This window comes from Macaca nemestrina, chromosome 2 (assembly GCF_043159975.1).
Source record: "Macaca nemestrina isolate mMacNem1 chromosome 2, mMacNem.hap1, whole genome shotgun sequence".
NCBI lineage: Eukaryota > Metazoa > Chordata > Mammalia > Primates > Cercopithecidae > Macaca > Macaca nemestrina.
Window position 1 is genome coordinate 142,809,720 of NC_092126.1, and position 23,026 is coordinate 142,832,745.

At 40.4% G+C, this 23,026-nt stretch overlaps 1 long non-coding RNA gene across 6 annotated transcripts in view; it reads right to left on the reverse strand.

Annotated features, from left to right (window-relative positions):
* Positions 1–23,026, reverse strand: part of LOC105477617 (uncharacterized) — a 502,411-nt gene that overhangs the window by 250,915 nt on the left and 228,470 nt on the right. For 5 of the 6 annotated variants that reach the window (XR_011620199.1, XR_011620195.1, XR_011620200.1 and 2 more), the window contains one exon: positions 13,622–13,724. This is a non-coding gene — a long non-coding RNA (uncharacterized lncRNA). Of the gene's footprint in view, positions 1–13,621; positions 13,755–23,026 lie in introns of all 6 variants that reach the window. The other variant, XR_011620196.1, reaches the window with a different exon arrangement.

Sequence of the window (23,026 nt, forward strand, 5' to 3'; positions counted from 1 at the left end):
AAATAGTTAAAGGGATATTTTAGAATGATAAATAGTTTAACAACCAGCTCTGCAACTTCCTACTCTCTGCTTCTATTTCCTTACCTATAAAATGGGCTATGATGATTAGTTTTATTTGTCAGTTTAGCGAGGCTGCAGTCCTCATTTATTCAGCCAAACACTAATCAAGGTGTTCCTGCAAAGGTGTTTTGTAGATGTGAGTATAGTCTACAGTCAGTTAATTTTAAGTACAGGAGATTATCCTAGGTAATCTGGGTGAGTCTAGTTCAATCCACTGAAAGTCCTTAAGAACAGAACTGAGGCTTCCCTGAGGAAGAAGTTCTGCCTGTGCCTTCAGATCATGCCAAGGAGCTCCAGCCTCCCCATCCTAACAGCATGCCTTACAGATTTTGAAATTACCCAGCAGACCCCAGTTGTGTAAACCAATTCCTTCCAATAATGCTATGTCCATCCATCCATCTCCATCCATCCATCCATCTTACTGCTTCTGTTTCTCTGGTTATATCTTGACTGATACATGAGGATAATAATGCATATTCTGCAGCAGTGCTATAAGAATAAAATGAGACTGTATACATAGAAATTATTTTAACACAAAATAAATGTAAGGATATGTACATAGAATTACTATTTGATATGACTAACTCAAGTCCAGCTAACAACTCCATATAATCACTGCTCTTTCCTAACTGGCTTTTGATTTTGTTTTCCAGATTCTGCACATCTGTTACATTCTAAGGCCGCCTCACAACACTACCAAACCCAGCTTTACAGTTTGGAAGACAGAGAATCATACCCAAAGCCACAAACATCCAAATGTGGTGCTCCTCACAAGAAACTAATAATGAACTTGAGACAGAGTCTACAGGGATAGGTATCAGAAGACAAGTCTAAAGTATATAAGGTCTATGTTCAAACAGGAGCCTGGACATGACTGAGATAAAGAATGAGTCCAGAGCTGGGCACACTGACTCCATGCCTATAATCCCAGTGACTCAGGAGGCTGAGGCAAGAGGATTGCTTGAGGCCAAGAGTCTGAGGCTGCAGTGAGCTAAGATCACACCACTACTGTCCAGCCTGGGGGACAGAGCGAGAGCTTGTCTCTTAAAAAAGAAAAAAAAAAAAAAAAGATTGAGTCCAGTGTTAGAGCTCCAGGATAAAAAGAAGTTAACTGAACTCAGGGGGAGAAAGGAGGGGAACCTACTCCAAATTCTAGCTCAGGTCTTACCTGAATGTGGGCTAGCTCAGCTCCCAAGGGGCTGAGTGAGGTCATGACTGAGAAGAAAGGACCCCCGGCCCAAGTTGTGAGTCGAATGACTCTTAGGTTGAGAAGCTTTCATACCTAAGAATCAAGTGGCCAGTGGTGCACTGTGGGAGAGATAATCACCAAACGATTTTCTTCTCTTTCAGGTCACACACCTAGATCACCTGCCCCAGTCTCCCTTGCAGTTAGATCTGGCTGTGAAGTTGAGTTTCAGCCAGTGGGATAAAGATGGAAGTTTCCATTGGCCTAACCCATAAATTCCTCCCCACAACTCTTCCCACTTTTAATCTTATGCCCCCATGTCGTCTCTTCTCCCAGCCTTCTTCGTCTCAGTAAATGTCACTAGCACATATCCAATCATTCAAGGAAAAATACAATGGAGAAAACCATCCTCAACTACTCATTCCCTTTACCTTACTCTTTCCCAGCGTCCTGCAAAATCTGGCTCCAAATATCGTTCCAGTTTGTCCACTTCTCTCCCTCTTCTCCAGTCTATTACCTTGGTTTACTCCAACACCATCTCTCAATTACACTATTGAAATAAAATCCTACCTGGAATTTAAACTCTTAACTGTCTCTCTGTTTCTATTCTTATCCTCCAACAGCCTATTCTGTATACCATGGCAGAATGATGTCACTCCACTGCTTGAAACTTTCCAGGAGGCTTCTCTTCCTTTGAAATTAAATAAAATTTGAACTCTGAACGTGACCTAAACCCTACACATTTTGCCTCACTGACCTCTGTCACTGCATCTCTTACCACTATCACCCTAGCTCACTGGGATTCATGCCACACCAAGCTTCAAACACACCAAGCGTATTCCTGCCTTACGAACTTTGAGCTTGCTATTCCTTTCCACTCCTGGAACACTCCTGCCCCAGATCTTTGCTGGTGCCTTTATATATTTCAAGTCTCAGTTTAAATATCACCTCTTCCAAGAGAAATCCTCTGACTACCATATATCAAATATCTCCCATGCTCATTATTCTTTGTCATTGTACTCTGTTTTACTTTTGGAATTATTTGTTTTCTTGCGTGTTGTCAATCTCCCTCACTGAATCTTTAGCTTCATAAGAGCAAGGACCTTACCTAACTTCTTTATTTTTCTGCTGTATCCCCAACGGCACAATCTTGGTCATCTCATTCCCCTTTCTAACCCTTATTTTCTCCATTTTTAAGATGATGACTTGGGATTCAGTGCTTACAGGAGACCGGCTCTGACATTCTTTGCATCCACAGTTCCAAGGAGGCTTTAGAGCTTAATACTTTCCAGCCAGTGACATTTCTAAATGCATTTTCCAAATGAAGTCAATGCCCTCAGGCAGCCCAGTGGGGAGGTCATGGAGAGCCAGTGAGAAGGAAGTCTGGTAAGTTGGATTACATAGCTCCTTTGCTACACCATTCCAGCCATACTGAGGAGATGCACCTCATTAGGTACTAAATGTTTAGTGACTGTCACTATTAATTGGTGGGGATTAATACTCAAAGGAGACAATAAATCTCATGCTGTACTCAATGACATCAGCCCCTTACAGTCAAACAATGCATTGGGAGTTTGAATCTAAAGCACTGCAAAAAAAAGAACCCAGAGACTATCCCTTCTCTGCTTATAAGAGTAAACATTGGTTGCCAATTATACTGAGCATCTCCTTAGTTACCAGGATCTGTATTAAATATCTTACATGCTTTTATCATTTGATCTTTACTTTGATCCTATGGCATAGTTCCAATATTATCCTCATTTTATGGATGGGGAAACTTCCAAATAAAGAGAAGAAGCACCTTGCCCAAGGTCACAGAGCTAATAATGATGGATCCTTTCATTGGGGTCTGTTTTATTCAGAAGCCTATGACCTTAGCTACTAAGTAATATTCCATTTCCTATAATTATCATCTCATCATATGATGACAATTTTTTTTATTCAAACCTTTTCCATTCTTCAAGTCTGGGCTCAAATGCTACTTTTTTTCACAAAGCTTTCTCTAACCCCCAGACAGACCCATATTCACCATCACCTTTCTCTGCATTGGTCATATAGAGTCAATCACATAGGGGAAGGAGACTCAGTAACTAACATTTAATAGCATATACAGTATGCAGGTACTGTCACAGTCAAAAGCTTATGTTAGTCTTACAACTACCCTGAGAAAAAAACTTTCATATCTGTTTTGAAAGGTAAAATGCCTTGAGCAGAGTCTTATGGCTCAAAGTGGCAGAACCAGAATTTAAACCCAGGTCTGCTTGATTGTGGAGCCCAGGGCATTTCCACAAACTTACTATGAGCTCTTCATTATGCCCTTGGACTAAATAATTCCCCCTGTTATAATACCTCATAGCACCATGTGCTTCTTTATAGCCCCCACCCCAGTTATAATTTTATCTATGTTTGTGTGATTAATTTTAATTTCCTTTTTTAGGCCCTAACTCCATGTATGAATGACCATATCTCTTTTTGCTCTATAAAATCCCCAACACTTGACAAATATAGTAGTCACAGACCTTATACAAGTATGTTTGAATAAATGCACAAACCACGTACATATCATTGTATACATTTAATACATAAAAAGAGCCCTTCCCTGCTAGATTCTAATTTCTCTGAGGCAGGTTACCAACCTAATTTATTTCTGGATCCCTCATGATGTTCTGTACTTCATAGGAACCCAATAAACATTTACTGGATAAATTTTGCTTATCAGTCTGTCTGTACCATTTGAAACTCTGTAACATCCAAGGCTTCTAAGTAGGCCTTGGATTTAATTATAGAATAAGATGCCCACAGAAGAGTTTTCTAACCTAACAGGTATAGATTTGAAAGCCATGGGGAGCATGAAACCCATGTCACAAAAGTGTATCAGTCAAAATAAGTTAAGCTATGTTGCTATGATAAACACAGCAGCTTAAAGAAAAGGTTTGTTTCTCACTCACACTACACAGACACTGCAGGCTGTCTGAGGTCATTGTTCTACATCATCCTAACTCCAGGACCTAAGCTAACAGAGCATTTCTGGTTGCAGAAGGAAAGTGGGGCAAAGGCAAATAATTCAATAGCTCTCAGAGCTTTTACCTGGATGTAATGCTGTATCACTTCTTCTCATATTTCATTGGCTATGTCTACTTTCAAGGAAGTGATAAAATGCCCTGTTACTCCACAGGAGAGAGGTCATGCCAAAACATTTGCTGGATGGCACTAATGACCACCACCACAACAGACTGCATAGGAGAAAACACTGAGAAATTGAAATGGGAGAATTCCCTGACCCCCCGTTGCTGGACGTGCGGCAGGGGTGTGGCTCATCTGTTTAGTCACCACTGCTCCTCAAACCCCTTATGGGAGGGGGAGCATGCAGACAGGCAGGTTCAGGAGCCAGAGCCAAGCACCCCTGGGCTCTAGCCCCAGGGTAGCATCCAGGGTTGAGAGCTTGCAACTCCCAAAGCCCAAATGGGCTGTGTTACAGTACACTCTTTTAGCCTTGCCATTCGTGGACAGCTTATGTGTTAACCAGCTCAGTGGATTCTCTGCCTTTTCACAATGGCAGACAGCCAGTGTTACAGCTTTCTGTACCCAAGCTCTCATCCAGCATCCTGGAAGAGTCAGGTCACATACAGACTCAAAGGATGAACGCACGGGTATTATTGAGTGTGGAAATTGCTCTCGATGGGACGAATGGGGAGCTGGAAGGGGGGTGGAGTGTGAAGATGATCTTCCCCTGGAGTTTGGCCATTCGGTGGCCAATCTCCTCTCTGACCATTCCCAGCCAAACTCCTCTCAGCATTCAGATGGCCCTTCTCTTCTCCCTCCCATGCCATTCTGCCACTTGTCTACTCTTCTCCTTATCTGCTTCTGGAGCCTGCAGTCTGGGGTTTACATGGGTACAGGATAGGGGCTGTGGCGAGCCAAAAGGCAGCTTTGACTATGTTACTGAGTATATGAAGTCACAATGGTGAGCAAAAATGAAAACAATTTCTGCTGTCATGGAGTTCACATTATAGAGGGAAGACAGGCATTAATGCATAATCAGACAAATAAATGAACAAAAAAACCTGTGATCATTGTTATGAATTTAAAAGGTATCCCTGTGGTGGGGGAAAAAAAAAAACCCTTGAGCTGAGATCTGAAAAGTAAATCAGAGGTGACCAGGGCAAGACAGGGGTGATGTGCTGGATAATGAGAAGAGTCTTCCTAGAAGAGGGAACCATATATGCATAGGTCCTGTAACAAGAGGGACCACAATACAGTTAAACGGAACTGAAAGAAGGTGAGGATGCCTAGAACACAGGAAGCCTGAGGGGCTCTGGATGAGCTGAGATGGGAGAGACAGGCATGGTCAAACCACTCCAAGTGGATGATTTAGGTTATTATAAATGCAGAAGAAAGCCATTTGAAGCAGAGGCTGATAAAGAAGTTATGATATGAATCAGATTTATGTTTTGAAAAATCACTCTAACTGCCCAGTGGTAAATAAATTGGTGGAGGCAAGCAATATGTCAGAACTAAAGTGATGGAGATTAGAGATTTCTGAACTTACATGACATCATATACAGAGTATTTGGGCAGAGCAATGAATAGCAGCCTCTTAATCCATGTTTGGCCTGCCAGGGCACAGATTGGTTAAAAACACAGACTGCTGAACTGGTTTGGAATCCCAGGAATGCCACTGTGTGCCCTTGTACAATTTATATAATCTCTCTGCATCAGTTTTCTCAACTGTAAAATGAGAATAATAATACAGGTTTCAAAATCTTCGTGACCAAAATATATTTTGAAATTCAGAATGTTTTGGACTTTGAAAGGCATGAGATTATACTAAATATTCTGTAACACCTCCAGCAGAGTCTTAGGTAGCACCCCATATTCAAACATATTAATATTCAAACACATTTTGATGCAAGATGTATGATTATTAACACTGTGGAATAAAGACCAATAAGACTTACGTCAATTCAGATCAAGTTTTGCCATCAAATGAGTTTGCACCAACTTTCAAGAAAATTACGTTTTTTCAGAATCTTTTGAAATTCAGAACTGCAAATGAGGGACTATGCATATGTAGTACCTTCCTCCTAGGGTTATCATGAGGAATAAATGAATCATTGTAAACCCTTGGGAAAGTGTTTGGCACATAGTAAATAGCATTTGTTAAGTAAATAAAGCTCTTATGTACCAAACTAGCTAACTGCATGAACTTAGGAGTTCCTACTCTGTAAATGGAAGGATGGTAAGATGACCTCTGAGGTCCTTCCAGTTTTCAAGTTCCATAAGACCTCAAAGTGTCTTGAGGAATGTCTGTTTCCAATACTTTGTGGAGAAGTCAGGAGATGGCCCTGAATCTATTCCTAATCACTGTTAAAAGAAAAACTTTAGGCAAATTATATTTACCAGAGTTTAATTGAGCACAAAATAATTTGAGAATTGGGCAGCCCCCTGATCCAGAATAGCTTCAGAGCAATGGTGAAACCAGACCAATTGTCCCACAGCACTGATGTTTATGGTTTCTTTTGAATAAACATAGAAATTGATGCTCCCAATCTTAAAAGTGGAGAGAGTTAGAATTGTCTTATCTGAGTTTCTTTCTCAAAAAACCAACCATCAGGCCTCCCAGATAGTATCAAGGAACTGAAGCTTACTAGACACCACATCTGGACAATGAAACACCAGATCTCTCACCCATCATGATTGCCTAACTGACTCCCTGCTTCCTGTTGACCAGTTCCTCTTCCTTACCCCTCATTAACTCATGTTTTCCTGCATGTAGTTACATTTCTTCCCTGCTATATAAACCCCTGATTTTGGTTGGTCAGTGCGATGAATTTGAGACTGATCTCCCATCTCCTCAGCTCCAGCACCCCATTAAAGCCTTCTTCTCTGGCAATACTCATTGTCTCAGCGATTGGCTTTCTATGCAGTGAGCAGCAAGAACTAGACCAAACCGCTGGCATTTTGGTAATAGTGGGGTGGTGGGGACACATAAGTGAGATACAGAAACAGTTGGATTGGGTACAGCTTGGCATTTGCCTTATTAGAACATGGGTTGAACAGCTGGCAGCCTGTGACAGGCCAAAACTCTATGATTGGTACAAGAGTAGGTTATAGTCGGTTTACACATCTAGTTAGGTTACAGTGCACTGTGTAAGGAGAAACCTTGAGGCCAAACTTAAAGTATGTAAGGAGGCCGCTTTAGGCTACACTTAAATTAACAACAGGTAATGATGATGCTATAGCCATTTGATACCTGGTCCTCGCACCTCTTCTGTCCCACTGGTCAGTTCATTTACACTCAGACTCGATTCTGTATTTACCTCTCCTCTAATACCATCTCACCCTCATTCTCCTACACCTCAGCCTGAACAGCCTCCCTTCCTCATAGCACCCTTACCACAGATTCAGTCATCCCCTAAGCTCCTAATCACTGATACAAATCATCAGACTCCCAGGAAAAACAAACTCCTGAGCCAACCCTTGCCTGGGAAATGGAAGCTGACAACTATTCTCACTGTGCTTGCTTTCAAATGTATTGGGAGCATGGTCAAAGTTGGCATCAAAGAATCTAGCCATATGACTTTGGAAGAGTCAGAAATTAACTGCTCAGAACCTCAGCTCCCTTATGTGCAACATTGGAATGATATTAATAGCAATAGAACCTTCTTCATACTGCTACTGTGAGGGTCACACCAGGTGCAACGCAAGTAAAAGTTACCTTACAAAGTGCAGCTTATTGTTATTATCAACTGTTGCTGCCAGACAAGGTGTCAGAGCCCCAGCATCAGAAAGTGGTTGGTTCATGGGTCATAGGATAGTAAGAATTTACCAACAAACATATAGGTTTGAAGAAGAAAATTTTATTAGATAGAAAGAACACTGCAGAAGAATGAGTAGGGTGCCTCAGCAGGAGAGGAATGAGTGCAACATGGTGGATTTTTCCTTGGGAGTATTTATGAATCTTAAAGCAGGTACTTAAGGGTAATTAGAACCATATTAGCCATGTAGGTCATGATAAATGATTGCATTTATAGGTGTTTTGATACTTGGATGTCAGCAAGGGTTGCACAATGAGTTTCAACATGCATGCATTCTGGAGATGTATAGAAATTCTAGTTACTTATACATTTTTGGGAAAGAAACTTGGCAACCAGATGCCTGCTTTAGATAATAGGGAGTCTAACATTCTAAATTCCTGCCCCTTTCCTGGAAAACTCATGAATAAGCCACCCCTTGTTTAGCATATAATCAAGAAATAACTATAAGTATACTCAGTTGAGCCACCCATACTGCTGCTCTGCCTGTGGAGTAGGCATTCTTTTGTTTCTTTACTTCTCTAATAAACTTGCTTTCACTCTTCTCTATGGACTCACCTCAAATTCTTTCTTGCACAAGGTCCAAGAACCCTCTCTTGAGGTGTGGGTCAGGACCCCTTTTCAGTAACAGCTGATTAAGTGGGGAACTCAGGAATTGAACCCAGGTCTACAGAACGCATGCTCTTAACCACTGCACTCTAATCATTGTCTCTGCAATCTCAGAGAAGACATCAGGCCCTATTCTAGATATTTTTACATGTATTATATATTCAATCAGAAAACTTACTTTTGTGGACAATGTCAACATATACCTTATTAAATTATTATATGTTTCTTGGTCTTTATTTCAAAACAAATACAGTTTGATGAAAGTCAGATTTATTAATCATAGATTGGTAGCTTAGTAATAATAACACCTTAAATCAGTACCGCACTTGACATTCTATAAAGGGCTTAGCCAGTCATTGCTGAACTTGATTGTCCCAACAAGATACAATTATTAGCACTACTTGACAGAGAAGAAACTGAGGCTGAGATAATGGCCTTGTCAGAGGCAATCGAACCAGAGTGACTTCATCTTGAATAGGAGTTGGGTAAAATAAGCTGAGATCTACTGAGCTGCATTCCCAAGAGGTTAGGCATTCTTAGTCATAGGATGAGCTAGGAGGCCGGCACAAGATACAGGTCACAAAGACCTTGCTGATAAGAGAAGATGCAGTAAAAAAGCTGGCCAAAACTCACCAAAACCAGGAGGGCAATGAAGTGACCTCTGGTCGTCCTCACTGCTCATTATATGCTAACTATAATACATTCGCATGCTAAAAAGTACTCTCCCCAGTGCATGACAGCTTACAAATGCCATAGAAACATGCAGAACATATGGTCTAAAAGAAGAAGAAACCCTCAGTTCTGGGATTGCCTGCCCCTTTCCTGGAAAACTCATGAATCAGCCACCCCTTGTTTAGCATATAATCAAGAAATGACTAATACTCAGTTGAGCCACCCATACTGCTGCTCTGCCTGTGGAGTAGGCATTCTTTCGTTTCTTTACTTCTCTAATAAACTTGCTTTCACTCCTCTATGGACTCACCTCAAATTCTTTCTCACACAAGGTCCAAGAACCCTCTCTCAAGGTGTGGGTCAGGACCTCTTTCCAGTAACAGCCTGATCAGTGGGGAACTCAGTAATCGAACCCAGGTCTAGCATGCTCTTAAACACTGTGCTCTAATCATTGTCTCTGCACTCCTAAGAAGGAATACGCCTCAGACACATTTCAATGAACAAGTGCTAAATTTCTTTGCTCAGATAATTTCTTCAAGCTATGTCATTTGAAAGAAAAATAAAACAGCATGGGACACAGCAAAAAGTGGTGAGTTTCATTAAACTGATGTAACAAATGGAAGCACAGAGAAGAAACACTCTAATGGTCACTTGCAACATGTAAATAAAAAAGCAAGGTTTGCACCATGGTGCAGTTCTCCACCCTCCCTGGCAAGTCCTCCTAATTACTCTGATTTCTCCCTGGCAAGTCCTCCTAATAACTCTGATTTATGGTATGTAAAGTTCTACATCAGAAGGAAAATCAACTCCTGTTTACCTTGCCTCACCATTTCCCTTCCCATCTCAGAAGGGACTGTGCAAAGCCACTATGCAGACTCAATAATTTCTTCCGCATTTCAAGATGCTTTCTCACTGCTTTTTGCTTCTCTTTCTACAATGAGACAGAGAAGCAATTACCTCTCCATCTGCTCATCTTGATACCTATGCTTCACTGGGCTAGAAAGAAGAGGAAATGAGAATGGGAAATCTAAAACCAAAGGCCTAGAGCCTGAAGAAGATGTATAAAGTTTTTAATTCAATGAGATTTGCATGAAAATCTGCAGTTCAAGTTTCTATCCTACTCCATTTCTGAGAAAAACCTAATTGCATCTGACTAAGGCAAGACAAACAGAACTGTATTTTTTAAAAATAATACTTTTAAGGTTCAGAGAATCTAGTATAACTCTATCTTGCATTTCTACAGTGATTTACACTTAACAAAGCATTCACATACATTATCTCATTTATTTCTTAAAGCAGTGCTAATTCCTTAAGCAATCATTTGAACTAGGAATTTAAAAGGATTTGGCAGAAACAAAAATTATCATTTTAAGTGCCTACGGAGTGCTAGTCATTGTACCAAGTGATTTGCATTCATTATCTCCAATTCTTACAACAACCCAGCAAGGCAGGAACATCAGCCCTGGTCCCAGCAGAGTTTAAAGTCATCCAGCAAGGATTGCTGCAGCAACCTGAGGCTAGCAACAGCTCTGACAACTCAGAGAGGGTAGTAAATGGCAACACAAACTATGGCTTTCCATGGAGTGAGGGGCCAACCCTTGTGATATGACAGGGAAAAAAATGAGGGGAATAGATACTGTTAACTCACTGCTCACCTGCTGTCTGATCTACCACTTCTGCCTCCCTTCCCACTCCATTGTCTAAACACAATTGGAATCAGAGGACAAGGGATCCCACTGATGAAACCCAATAGAATGAGCCTCCTGGGTCATAAAACAGGGTAGGGAAGGGTGAAAAGTGGATCTGAAAGGGAAACAGAAGACATCCAGCACAGTCCAACCCTCCCCCAGGAACCCTCCCCCATCATTTACTGTATTTTTAATTCAATTGCAAAAATACCAAACCAGGATGAAATGATATCAATTCAGTCATCTTCCCAACAGAAACCCAAAACATGAGTAATCACCAAAAGATGGTTTCCATAAAACTATCTTTTTTCGTAAAAATATGAGAATAAAAGGTGAGGAAATAACTAGTTAACATAAAATATGACTGTTATATTTCTGAAACCAACCCAATTGTCTCATAGAATGATGTTTATGGTTCTTGAATAAACATAGAAATTGGTCCTCCTGGTATTAAAGCTTGAAACTTACATTTGTCTTATCTGAGTTCCTTTCTCAGAAAACCAACCCTCAGGCTTCCCAGATAGTATCAAGGAAACTGATACTCACCAGATTGGTGAGATGCCAGACCCCTTATTCCTCCTGATTGCTTCCTTACTCTTTCTTAATTTCTGTTTTCTAAATTCCTTCCTGCTATATATACCCCCAACCCCATTTTAGCTGGTTAGAAAGAACAGGCTTGCCTCCCATCTTCCCAGCTGATGTCACCTGCAATATAACAAAGCCTTATCCCCTGGCAATACTCACTGTTTCAGTGATTGGTTTTCTGAGCAGTGAATGACAGGACCTACATCAAACACCTGGCATTTCCATAACAGTTCCTGTAGCTTCGCATGTGAGCATAAGACCTAAGGTAATAAATGTAGCAGCCAGCCTTCTTCTACCATTATTCCATGTTTGCCCTATCCTCTGCCCACTTCTCAACTGGATGGTGTTCCTTACTGAAAAATTGACCACAGTCTTGATTTATGAAGGGCCTGAATTCATTAGGGGATAACTTCATTATCCCCTGGTAATCAGGACCAGTCACCTCACTGAATTCAGTGACCCCTTTTCTATACAATGGTCCAGCTATATGAGGAGCTCAAAATGGCCAGAGGCAGCTTCAGCTTCCAATTCACTAGGAACATGACTCTTTTAAAAGTGTTCTTTCTTTGGGCATTAGGATCTCCAGAACATTAAGCAGATGTACTTCCTATGGGTTATTTGATGTATTGGTAAGACAGGCCACTCCCATCTCCACCCTTGGTTCCCATACCTGGGCATTCTGGCTCGAAGGGATGACACTATATCCTAGCCATTGGTTTTGAAGCATGTATACCATATCATGAAGGACAGCACTCCAAATTGGTAGAACGTTGCCTTCCTACCATCTTCATAACTTAGCCTTTGGCAGGCCATCCCACCATTCTGTTAAGTAGCTGCTTCTAGATGATGTTGCACATGATAAGGCCAATGAATTCCATCAGGCTAAGTTGACTATGTCATACCTCTTGCAAGAAAAAGTGACCCCAAGTCATAAGTAATATTGGGACAGATAAGGCATTCTGTACAGGAGACAATTGAGCAAGCTCTGGGGCATACCCAGAATGGGCAGCTCATCCACCTAGTTGTGGAGAGCCTCATCCACTCTGGGTGCTCTCTATGGACATTAACACAGTACACAAATATCTGTGCTCACTCCAAAGAAATCCATTCATATACTTCTCTCCCAGAATTTTGATGTCATGTAGGTGCACAGCCCTACTCAAGAGAGTAGGGAGTTTCAGGTCCAAACTCAACCTGAAACCAATGGTCAAGAGAGCCCTTTGGTGTCATTCATAGGTCATCCCACCAGAGCACAGAACAAGGTAGAGAGGATAAAGACTGTAACCAGAGGGCAAAGATATTCAGCTCTGTAGATACTAGTGTCCCTTTATTCAGATAAAGAAACTAAGACTCCAAAAAGCAAAAATATTTTGCCTAAAGTCACACAGCTAGAAGAGGAAGCTGAGGTTCAAATCTTCCATTCTAAAACTCGTGTTCTTCCCTAGGCCATTAGTACCACATGGAGGAATAGAAAGCCTCTCAGCTTCCTGTCAAGGAAAATTAGGTTCATCTGAGATGCAAAACAATTACCAGCTTAAAACATTTTCTTATATTGATAAGTAAAATCCAAAGTTCCCTCCTGTGGTCATTAAAATTAAATCTTAAAGATTATGACGAGCAAGGAATTCAAAGAGCTTTATTAGCTTGCTCAGTGGAATGTCTTCTTAAAGATGGCTTCACCCCCAGTCCTGAGCCCCCACAATCACAGCCTCCAGAAATAGCAATCTGTCTAATAGAAATATAATGTGAGCCACATTATCAAAGTTTTAAAAATTTACATTTTAAATTTGAGTCACCTTTTAAAAAGTAAAAAAAAATGATATTAATTTTAATAATGTACTTTAACCCAATATGTGCAAAATATTATTTCAATATGTAATCAATAGAAAAGTGTTTGTGGGGTTTTTTACATTCTTTATTTCACACTAAGTCTTCAAAATTCAGTGTGTATTTTGTACTTCCAGCACATCTCAATTCAAACTTGTCATATGTCAAATGTTCAATACCTGCATATTGCTGATGCCTACATATTGAGCAGCATGGTTCTAGAGATGAGAAGGTCTTCCACCTGCTGGCTGTGTTTCTTCTCAACATCTCAGATGCCGCATCCTGAAAATAGGGATCATAGTACTCTTGGGACTAAAACAAATAATACTAAGAAGAAGAAGAAATAATAATAACATGAATAGGTAATATTTATTTATCATGTGACAGGCATGCTAAATTTTAGAGAACTTATAGCACTTAATTCTTATAACAAAATACAACAAAAAATCAACACTTAAAGTGATTAAGTGTCTTGCCCCAGGTCACAACTAAGATAACAATTTGAGCACTGACAATCTGACTACAGGGCCTGAACCCTTTTACGAGAATAATAATAATAATAACAATAATAGCTACAAATAATATATTTAAATACCCAGGAAGTTGATAGAATCAGCAAGGCCACAGCAAGGCCTCAGCAAGGCCAAACTTGCATGATAAATGGAGCCATTATTATGACACTACCCTCAAGGAGCTTATAATGTTGTAGAGAGAAAGAACACATGGGATGAGATAACTAGTCACAGAAGGCAGTTTATGGCATGTAACAGGCAAACAATGGTGAGCTCTACAGAAATTCATAGGGGCAGTGATCCATGTAGAGTCTTAGGGCCCTGCAAGGGGGAGATGAAATACAACAGCAAATGCAAGTAGGTCCTACTTCATGGGCATGTGTGACTTGTGCAATCACTTAGGGCCCTGTGCTCAGAAGAGTCCCACACTTGGTTAAATACTCAGCTATCATGGTCTTGAAATTATTAATAATTTTATCACTGAACTTATATTTTTTAAGTGAAGTCTGCTGGGACAATGGAGAATGTTCATGAGCAGAGGAGATACAGGTAACATGCATTCTATGTGTCTTCTTCCATTTCTTGCTGCCTATTTGCATACAGCATTCATGATGCCCCATGAGCACATGTGTGGGAGTTTACTGAGATTTAAAGGGAGTACAAGGTGAGTGTGTTATGAATATAACTTGAGAACTAAGCTCTGATTTTTTATGTTGCCCAAATTCCTACATAAGGGGTCTAGAGGATCATGCTCTACACAAATTCTGATCAGATGGGTTTTATTTGACCCTATATATCGTAACTTACTTTTCAATCTCACTCTGGAATACCATTATGAGATAAGGAAAAATATATAACCTCAAAATATATTTTCTTGTCATATCTTGAAATTGCCCTGAAAGTCTCTTGTGGGAAAAATCCACATTCTACAGAAAATCCCCTTTCCCTTTTGTTTTCCTTCCTTTCTTTTCAGATCCAAGAGATAATCAACTAAGAGCCAGATACCCTTTTAGGTCTGATAAGAAACATACAACCTGCTCTCTCTGAAGTCTGCTATTTGAGAGATTCCGCTGCACAATAAAACTTAGTCTCCACAATCCTTTATCTTAACCTGAACATTCCTTTCCATTGATCCCAGGTCGTCAGAAAAACTCAACCAATTGTGAACCAGAAAGTGTTTAAATTTACTGATAGTCTGGGAGCTCCCACTTTGAGTTGTCCCACCTCTTGGAACCCAACCAATGTATTTCTTAAATGTATTTGATTGATGTCTCATGCCTCCCTAAAATATATAAAACCAAGCTGTACCCTGACCACCTTGGGCACATGTTCTCAGGACCTTCTGAGGGCTGTGTCACAGGCATGGTCACTCACATTTGGCTCAAAATCAATCTCTTAAAATATTATAAAAAGTTTGACTCTTTTCATCAACAAATGGAGTAAGAAGACAGCACCCCAAGAAGCCACAATGTCCCTTTGAACCAGAAATGGTTTCAATCACAGAATGAAGTCATTCTTTCTAAGAAACACACCATTCTAAGAAACACGAACAACCAGTGAAACCCATCATATCCTTTCTTAATTATGCTACTTTATTAACTAACTACTCATGCTGAAAACGATGACACAAAAGAAAAGGGAAAGATAGGGCAACTCATATTGATTTTCCTTTCAGTCCTTTCTTACTCATCAGTAACCTTAAGGCAGAGACGTTGGGAGACTGTGTGCATATCAAGAAGAAAAATAGTAAGTCGATTTAGTTTTGTGTAGCATTTTCACTGTTCTGGTAAGAACAATACATATATATTTGTATATATATGTAAGCTATGAAAAACAAGTTGAGTAATTTTGGTGATTCTACATACAAGTTAATTGCTTTTTTACTTGCATTTAAAACTGGCATTAGGAGGTGCTTCCATGATGACTGAATAGGAACAGCTCTGGTCTGCAGCTCCCAGTGAGATCAACACAGAAGACAAGTGATTTCTGCATTTCCAACTGAGGAACCTGGTTCATCTCACTGAGACTGTTTGGACAGTGGGTGCAGCCCATGGAGGGCAAGCCAAAGCAGGGTGGGGCATCGCCTCACCCGAAGCACCAGGGGTTGGGGGATTTCCCTTTCCTAGCCAAGAGAAGCCATGAGAGCCTGTAACAGGAGGAACAGTACACTCCTGCCCAAATACTGTGCCTTTCCCATGGTCTTCACAACCGGCAGACCAGGAGATTCCCTCCAGTGCCTGGGTCAGCAGGTCCCACGCCCACGGAGCCCAGCAAGCTAAGATCCATTGGCTTGGATTTCTCACTGCTAGCGCAGGAGTCTGAGACGACCTGGGACACTGGAGCTTGGCAGGGGGAGGGGCATCCACTATTGCTGAGGCTTGAGTAGGCATTTTTATGCTCACAGTGTAAACAAAGCTGCCAGGAAGCTCGAACTGGGTGGAGCCCACCACAGCTCAGCAAGGCCGACTGCCTCTCTAGATTCCATCTCTGTGGGCAGGGCATATCGGAACAAAAGGCAGCAGGCTTGGTCAGGGACTTACAGAAAAAACCCTCATCTCCCTGGGACAGAGCACCTGGGGGAAGGGGCAGCTGTGGGCACAGCTTCTGCAGACTTAAACATCCCTGCCTGACAGCTCTGAAGAAAGCAGTGGTTCTCCCAGCACAGTGTTGGAGCTCTGATAATGGACAGACTGCCTCCTCAAGTGAGTCCCTGACCGCTGTGTAGCCTGACTGGGAGACACCTCCCAGTAGGGGCCAACAGACACCTCATACAGGAGAACATGCTCGGCATCTGGCAGGTGCCCCTCTGGGACGAAGTTTCCAGAGTAAGGATCAGGCAGCAATATTTGCTGTTCTGCAGCCTCCACTGGTGATACACAGGAAAACAGGGACTGGAGTAGACCTCCAGCAAACTCCAACAGACCTGCAGCTAAGCAGCCTGACTGTTAGAAGGAAAACTAACAAACAGAAAGGAATAGCATCAACATCAACAAACAGGACATCCACACCAAAACCCCATCCATAGGTCACCAACATCAAAGACCAAAAGTAGATAAAACCAGAAAGATGGAGAGAAACCAGAGCAGAAAGGCTGAAAATTCCAAAAACCAAAACACCCCTTCTTTTCCTAAGGATCACAACTCCTCACCAGCAAGGGACAAAACTGGATGGAGAATGAGTTTGACAAGCTGACAGAAGTAGGCTTCAGAAGGTGGATAACAACAAACTTCTCCAAGCTAAAGGAGCATGTTCTAACTCATCGCAAAAAAAAAGCTAAAAACCTTGAAAAAGGGTTAGAGGAATGGCTTACCAGTGTGGCGAAGAAAATAAATGACCTGATGGAGCCGAAAAACACAGTACAAGAATTTCATGAAGCATACACAAGCTTCAATAGCTGATTCGATCAAGCAGAACAAAGGATATCAGTGATTGAAGGTCAAATTGATGAAATAAAGTGAGAAGACAAGATTATAAAAAAATAGAGTGAAGAGAAAGGAAAAAAGTCTCCAAGAAATACGGGACAATGTAAAAAGACCAAATCTACGTTTGATTGGTGTACCTGAAAGTGACGGGAAAAATGGAACCAAGGCAGAAAACACTCTTCAGGATATTATTCAGGAGAACTTCCTGAACCAGCAAGGGAGGCCAACATTCAAATTCAGGAAATATAGAGAACACCCCAAAGATATTCCTCAAGAAGAGCAACCCAAAGACACATAATCGTCAGATTCACCAAGGTTGAAATGAAGGAAAAAATATTAAGGGCAGCCAGAGAGAAATGCTGGGTTACCCTCAAAGGGCAGCCCATCAGACTAACAGCAGATCTCTCTGTAGAAACCCTATAAGCCAGAAGAGAGTAGAGACCAATATTCAACATTATTAAAGAAAAGAATTTTCAACCCAGAATTACATATCCAACCAAACTAAGCTTCATAAGTGAAGGAGAAATAATTCCTTTACAGACAAGCAAATGCTGAGATATTTTGTCACCACCAGGCCTGCCTTACAAGAGCTCCTGAAGGAAGCATTACACATGGAAAGGAATAACCAGTATCAGCCACTGCAAAAACATGCCAAATTGTAAAGACTGTCGATGCTATGAAGAAAATGCATCAACTAATGGGCAAAATAACCAGCGAACTTCATAATGACAGGATCAAATTCACACATAACAATATTAACCTTAAATGTAAATGGGCTAAATGCCCCAAATGAAAGACACAGACTGGCAAATTGGATAAAGAGTCAACACCCATTGATGTGCAGTATTCAGGAGACCCATCTCACATGCAAAGACACACATAGGCTCAAAATAAAGGGATGGAGGAAGATTTACCAAGCAAATGGAAAGCAACAACAAAAAGTAGGGGTTGCAATACTAGTCTCTGATAAAACAGACTTTAAACCAACAAAGATCAAAAGAGATAAAGAAGGCCATTACATAATGGTAAAGGTATCAATTCAACAAGAAGAGCTAACTATCCTAAATATATATGCACCCAATACAGGAACACCCAGATTCATAAAGCAAGGTCTTAGAGACCTAAAAAGAGACTTAGACTCCTACACAATAATAATGGGAGACCGTAAAAACCCACTATCAATATTAGACAGATCAATGAAACAGAAAATTAACAAGGATATCCAGGACTTGAACTCAGCTCTGGACCATGCGGACCTAATAGATATCTACAGAACTCTCCACCCCAAATCAACAGAATATACATTCTTCTCAGCACCACATCGCACTTACTCTGAAACTGACCACATAATTGGAAGTAAAACACTCCTCAGGAAATGTAAAAGAACAGAAATCACAACAAACAGTCTCTCAGACCACAGTGCAATCAAATTAGAACTCTGGATTAAGAAATTCACTCAAAACTGCACAACTACATGGAAACTGAACAACCTGCTCCTGAGTGACTACTGAATACATAACAAAATGAAGGCAAAAATAAAGATGTTCTTTGAAACCAATGAGAACAAAGATACAATATACCAAAATCCAGCAGCACGTCAAAAAGCTTATCCAGCATGATCAAGTCAGCTTCATCCCTGTGATGGAAGGCTGGTTCAACATACACAAATCAATAAACGTAATTCATCACATAAACAGAACCAACAACAAAAACCACATGATTATCTCAATAGATGCAGAAAAGGCCTTCGACATAATTCAACAGCTCTTCATGCTAAAAACTCTCAATAAACTAGGTATTGATGGAATGTATCTCAAAATAATAAGAGCTATTTATGACAAACACACAGCCAATATCATACTGAATGGGCAAAAACTGGAAGCATTCCCTTTGAAAACTGGCACAAGACAAAGATGCCCTCTCTCACCACTCCTATTCAACATAGTATTAGAAGTTCTGGTCAGGGCAATTAGGCAAGAGAAAGAAATAAAGGGCATTCAGTTAGGACAAGACAAAGTCAAATTGTCTCAGTTTGCAGATGATATGATTATATACTTAGAAAACCCCATCATCTCAGCCCAAAATCTCCTTAAGCTGATAAGCAACTTCAGCAAAGTCTCAGGATACAAAATCAATGGGCAAAAATCACAAGCATTCCTATACACCAATAACAGACAGAGAGCCAAATCATGAGTGAACTCCAATTCACAATTGCTACTAAGAGAATAAACTACCTAGGAATCCAACTTACAAGGGATGTGAAGGACCTCTTCAAGGAGAATTACAAACACTGCTCAATGAAATAAAAGAGGACACAAACAAATGGAAGAACATTCCATGCTCATGGATAGAAATAATCAATATCATGAAAATGGCCACACTGCCTAAAGTAATTTATAGATTCAGTGCTATCTCCATCAAACTACCACTGACTTTCTTCACAGAATTGGAAATAAAGCTACTTTAAATTTCACGTGAAACCAAAAAAGAGCCTGCATTGCCAAGACAATCCTAAGCAAAAGAACGAAGTGGGAGGCATCACACTCCCTGAATTCAAACTATACTACAAGGCTACAGTAACCAAAACAGCATGGTACTGGTACCAAAACAGATATATAGACCAATGGAACAGAACAGAGCCCTCAGAAATAACACCACACATCTACAACTGATCTGATCTTTGACAAACTTGACAAAAACAAGCAATGGGGAAAGGATTCTCTATATAATAAATGATGCTGGGAAAACTGGCTAGCCATATGTAGAAAGCTGAAACTGGATCCCTTCCTTACACCTTATACGAAAATTAACTCAAGATGGATTAAAAACTTAAATGTAAGACCTAAAACCACAAAAACCCTAGAAGAAAACCTAGGCAATACCATTCAGGACATTGGTATGGGCAAAGACTTCATGAATACAACACCAAAAGCAATGGCAACAAAAGCCAAAATAGACAAATGGGATCTAATTAAACTAAAGAGCTTCTGCACGGCAAAAGAAACTATCATTAAAGTAAACAGGCAACCTACAGAATGGGAGAAAATTTTTGCAATCTATTCATCTGACAAAGCACTAATATCCAGAATCCACAAAGAACTTAAACAAATTTACAAGAAAAAAAAACAACTCCATCGAAAAGTGGGCAAAGGATATGAGCAGACACTTCTTAAAAGAAGACATTTATGCAGCCAACAGACATATGAAAAAATGCTTATCATCACTGGTCATTAGATAAATGCAGATCAAAACCACAATGAGATACCAACTCACACCAGTTAGAATGGAGATCATTAAAAAGTCAGGAAACAACAGATGCTATAGAGGATGTAGAGAAATAGGAACACTTTTACACTGTTGGTGGGAGTGTAAATTAGTTCAACCATTGTGGATCTAGAACTAGAAATACCATTTGACCCAGCAATCCCATTACTAGGTATATACCCAAAGGATTATAAATCATGCTACTATAAAGACATACACATGTATGTTTATTGCCACACTATTCACAATAGCAAAGACTTGGAACCAACCCAAACGTCCATCAATAATAGACTTGATAAAGAAAATGTGGCACAAATACACCATGGAATACTATGCAGCCATCAAAAGGGATGAGTTCACGTCCTTTGCAGGGACATGGATGAAGCTGGAAACCATCATTCTCAGCAAACTATCAAAGGACAGAAAACCAAACACCACATGTTCTCACTCATAAGTGGGAGTTGAACAATGAGAACACATAGACATAGGGAGGGGAACATCACACACCAGGGCCTGTCATGGGGTTGGGGGCTGGGGGAGGGATAGCATTAGGAGAAATACCTAATGTAAATGACGAGTTGATGGGTGCAGTAAACCAACATGGCACATGTATACATATGTAACAAACCTGCACATTGTGCACATGTAGCCCAGAACTTAAAGTATGATAATTTTAAAAACTGGCATTAAACTATATAAGATGAATAGTAAAATTCATGCTAATAATTTAAATTTAAAATTTTATTTATTAACAATACTAAGTAGTAAGTAAAAAGACCATGATAAGTCAAGACAAAGAGACCATGGAAGAAAGAAAAAAGCTTGATATTTTAGTCCTTTTCATGGCACTTTTTTCCTGCTTTTGAACAAGAGGGCCCATATTTTCATTTTGCACTGGGACTCACAAATTATGTAGCCAGCCCTGTTCGCAAGAGTGCAGCTTCCCCTTTCCTATGCTAATAGCAGACATTACCGTTTGCATATGGTATTGTTCCTCACTGAGCCCAAATATGACCTCAAAATTCTTTTGAAAGCAGAGTTCAAAAGTGCAATCTGAGCAGGCATACAAGCTAAATCTATGGGCATCCTTCAATATCAAACTATGCAGATGGAAATGGAGCTGGCTTTCCAAAGAAAATACTGGCTGGTGTGTATCAGAGTAACAAGTAGGCCAAGCTTGCTAAACTGCAAACTATCCCCTACCTGTGAACCCATCATCCCAGTTCTATACGTAAAACAACATAACAAAAATCAGCTTGACAAACAAGGTAATTAGACTTAACTTTGATCATGTCTTTCATTAGTTACAGAAACAGCCCACAATTTAGAGTTCTTTCTCATTATATTAGAGTAGAATCCTCTAAAAAATGTATAATGCAATGAATGGATCATTATTTATATGGTGCTAATTATATGCCGGGTGCTATTTTTAAGTGATTTTCATATATTAACTCATTTAATCCATATAACAGGCCCAGTGTGGTAGCTCACACCTATAATCCCAGCACTTTGGGAGGCCACAGCAGGAGAATCACTTGAAGCCAAGAGTTCAAGTCCAGGAATTTGAGTCCACCCTGGGCAACACAGGGAGACCCCCATCTCTAGAAAAAAAATCAAAAAAAATTTTTTTAAATCCATACAACAACCTATGAAGTAGGTACTGTGGTTATCCCATTTTTATAGGTGAGAAAACTGGGACAGAGAGGAGTTTAATAACTGCCTCAAGGTCATCACCTAATCAATAGCAGAGTCAAGTAGTGTGGATTTAGAGTTTATACTCTAAAAATCTCTTGAAGGAGTCCCTGTAGAAGGTGTCCATCACAGACATGGCAATGTTTTGCTAAAGATGTTGTTTCAGGAAGCTCTCAGGGTTTTCTCTGGGTTTTTTGCTCCTCCTATGTGACATTCTTTGTCATCTGTACCTTTAGAGCAGTTCTATCTGAGCTACCTCACAGTCCCTGATGAGCAACTTCACTCATTTCAGCCCTTGTCACACTAACCATGAATTCAAGATCAGCCCAAGAAGTAACAACATCCATGGCATCAGCTCAGCCAGCCAAAACACCCTGTATTCCAGGTTTTGTAAATATTATTAGCTAACACCTTGCTTCAATCCTTAAAACCACACAGTAGAATCTGAGAGTTGGAAGGGTCTTTGGAAATAATCTGATCAACGGATAATAAAAAGGTTTACCTCACATGCCCATTCTGATATGATCGATTGGTAGTAGATACCTGGAGTTACATGAGGAGGGTTTTGATACCATTTGGAGTTTACTAGAATAAGGTACATGCCTAAGTTTTGGGTACAAGGAGAGAGCAGCAGCAGCTCATATGCTGTCCTAGCAGTACAGCGTAGCTCTTAGGAGTATGGGCTCTGGGGTTA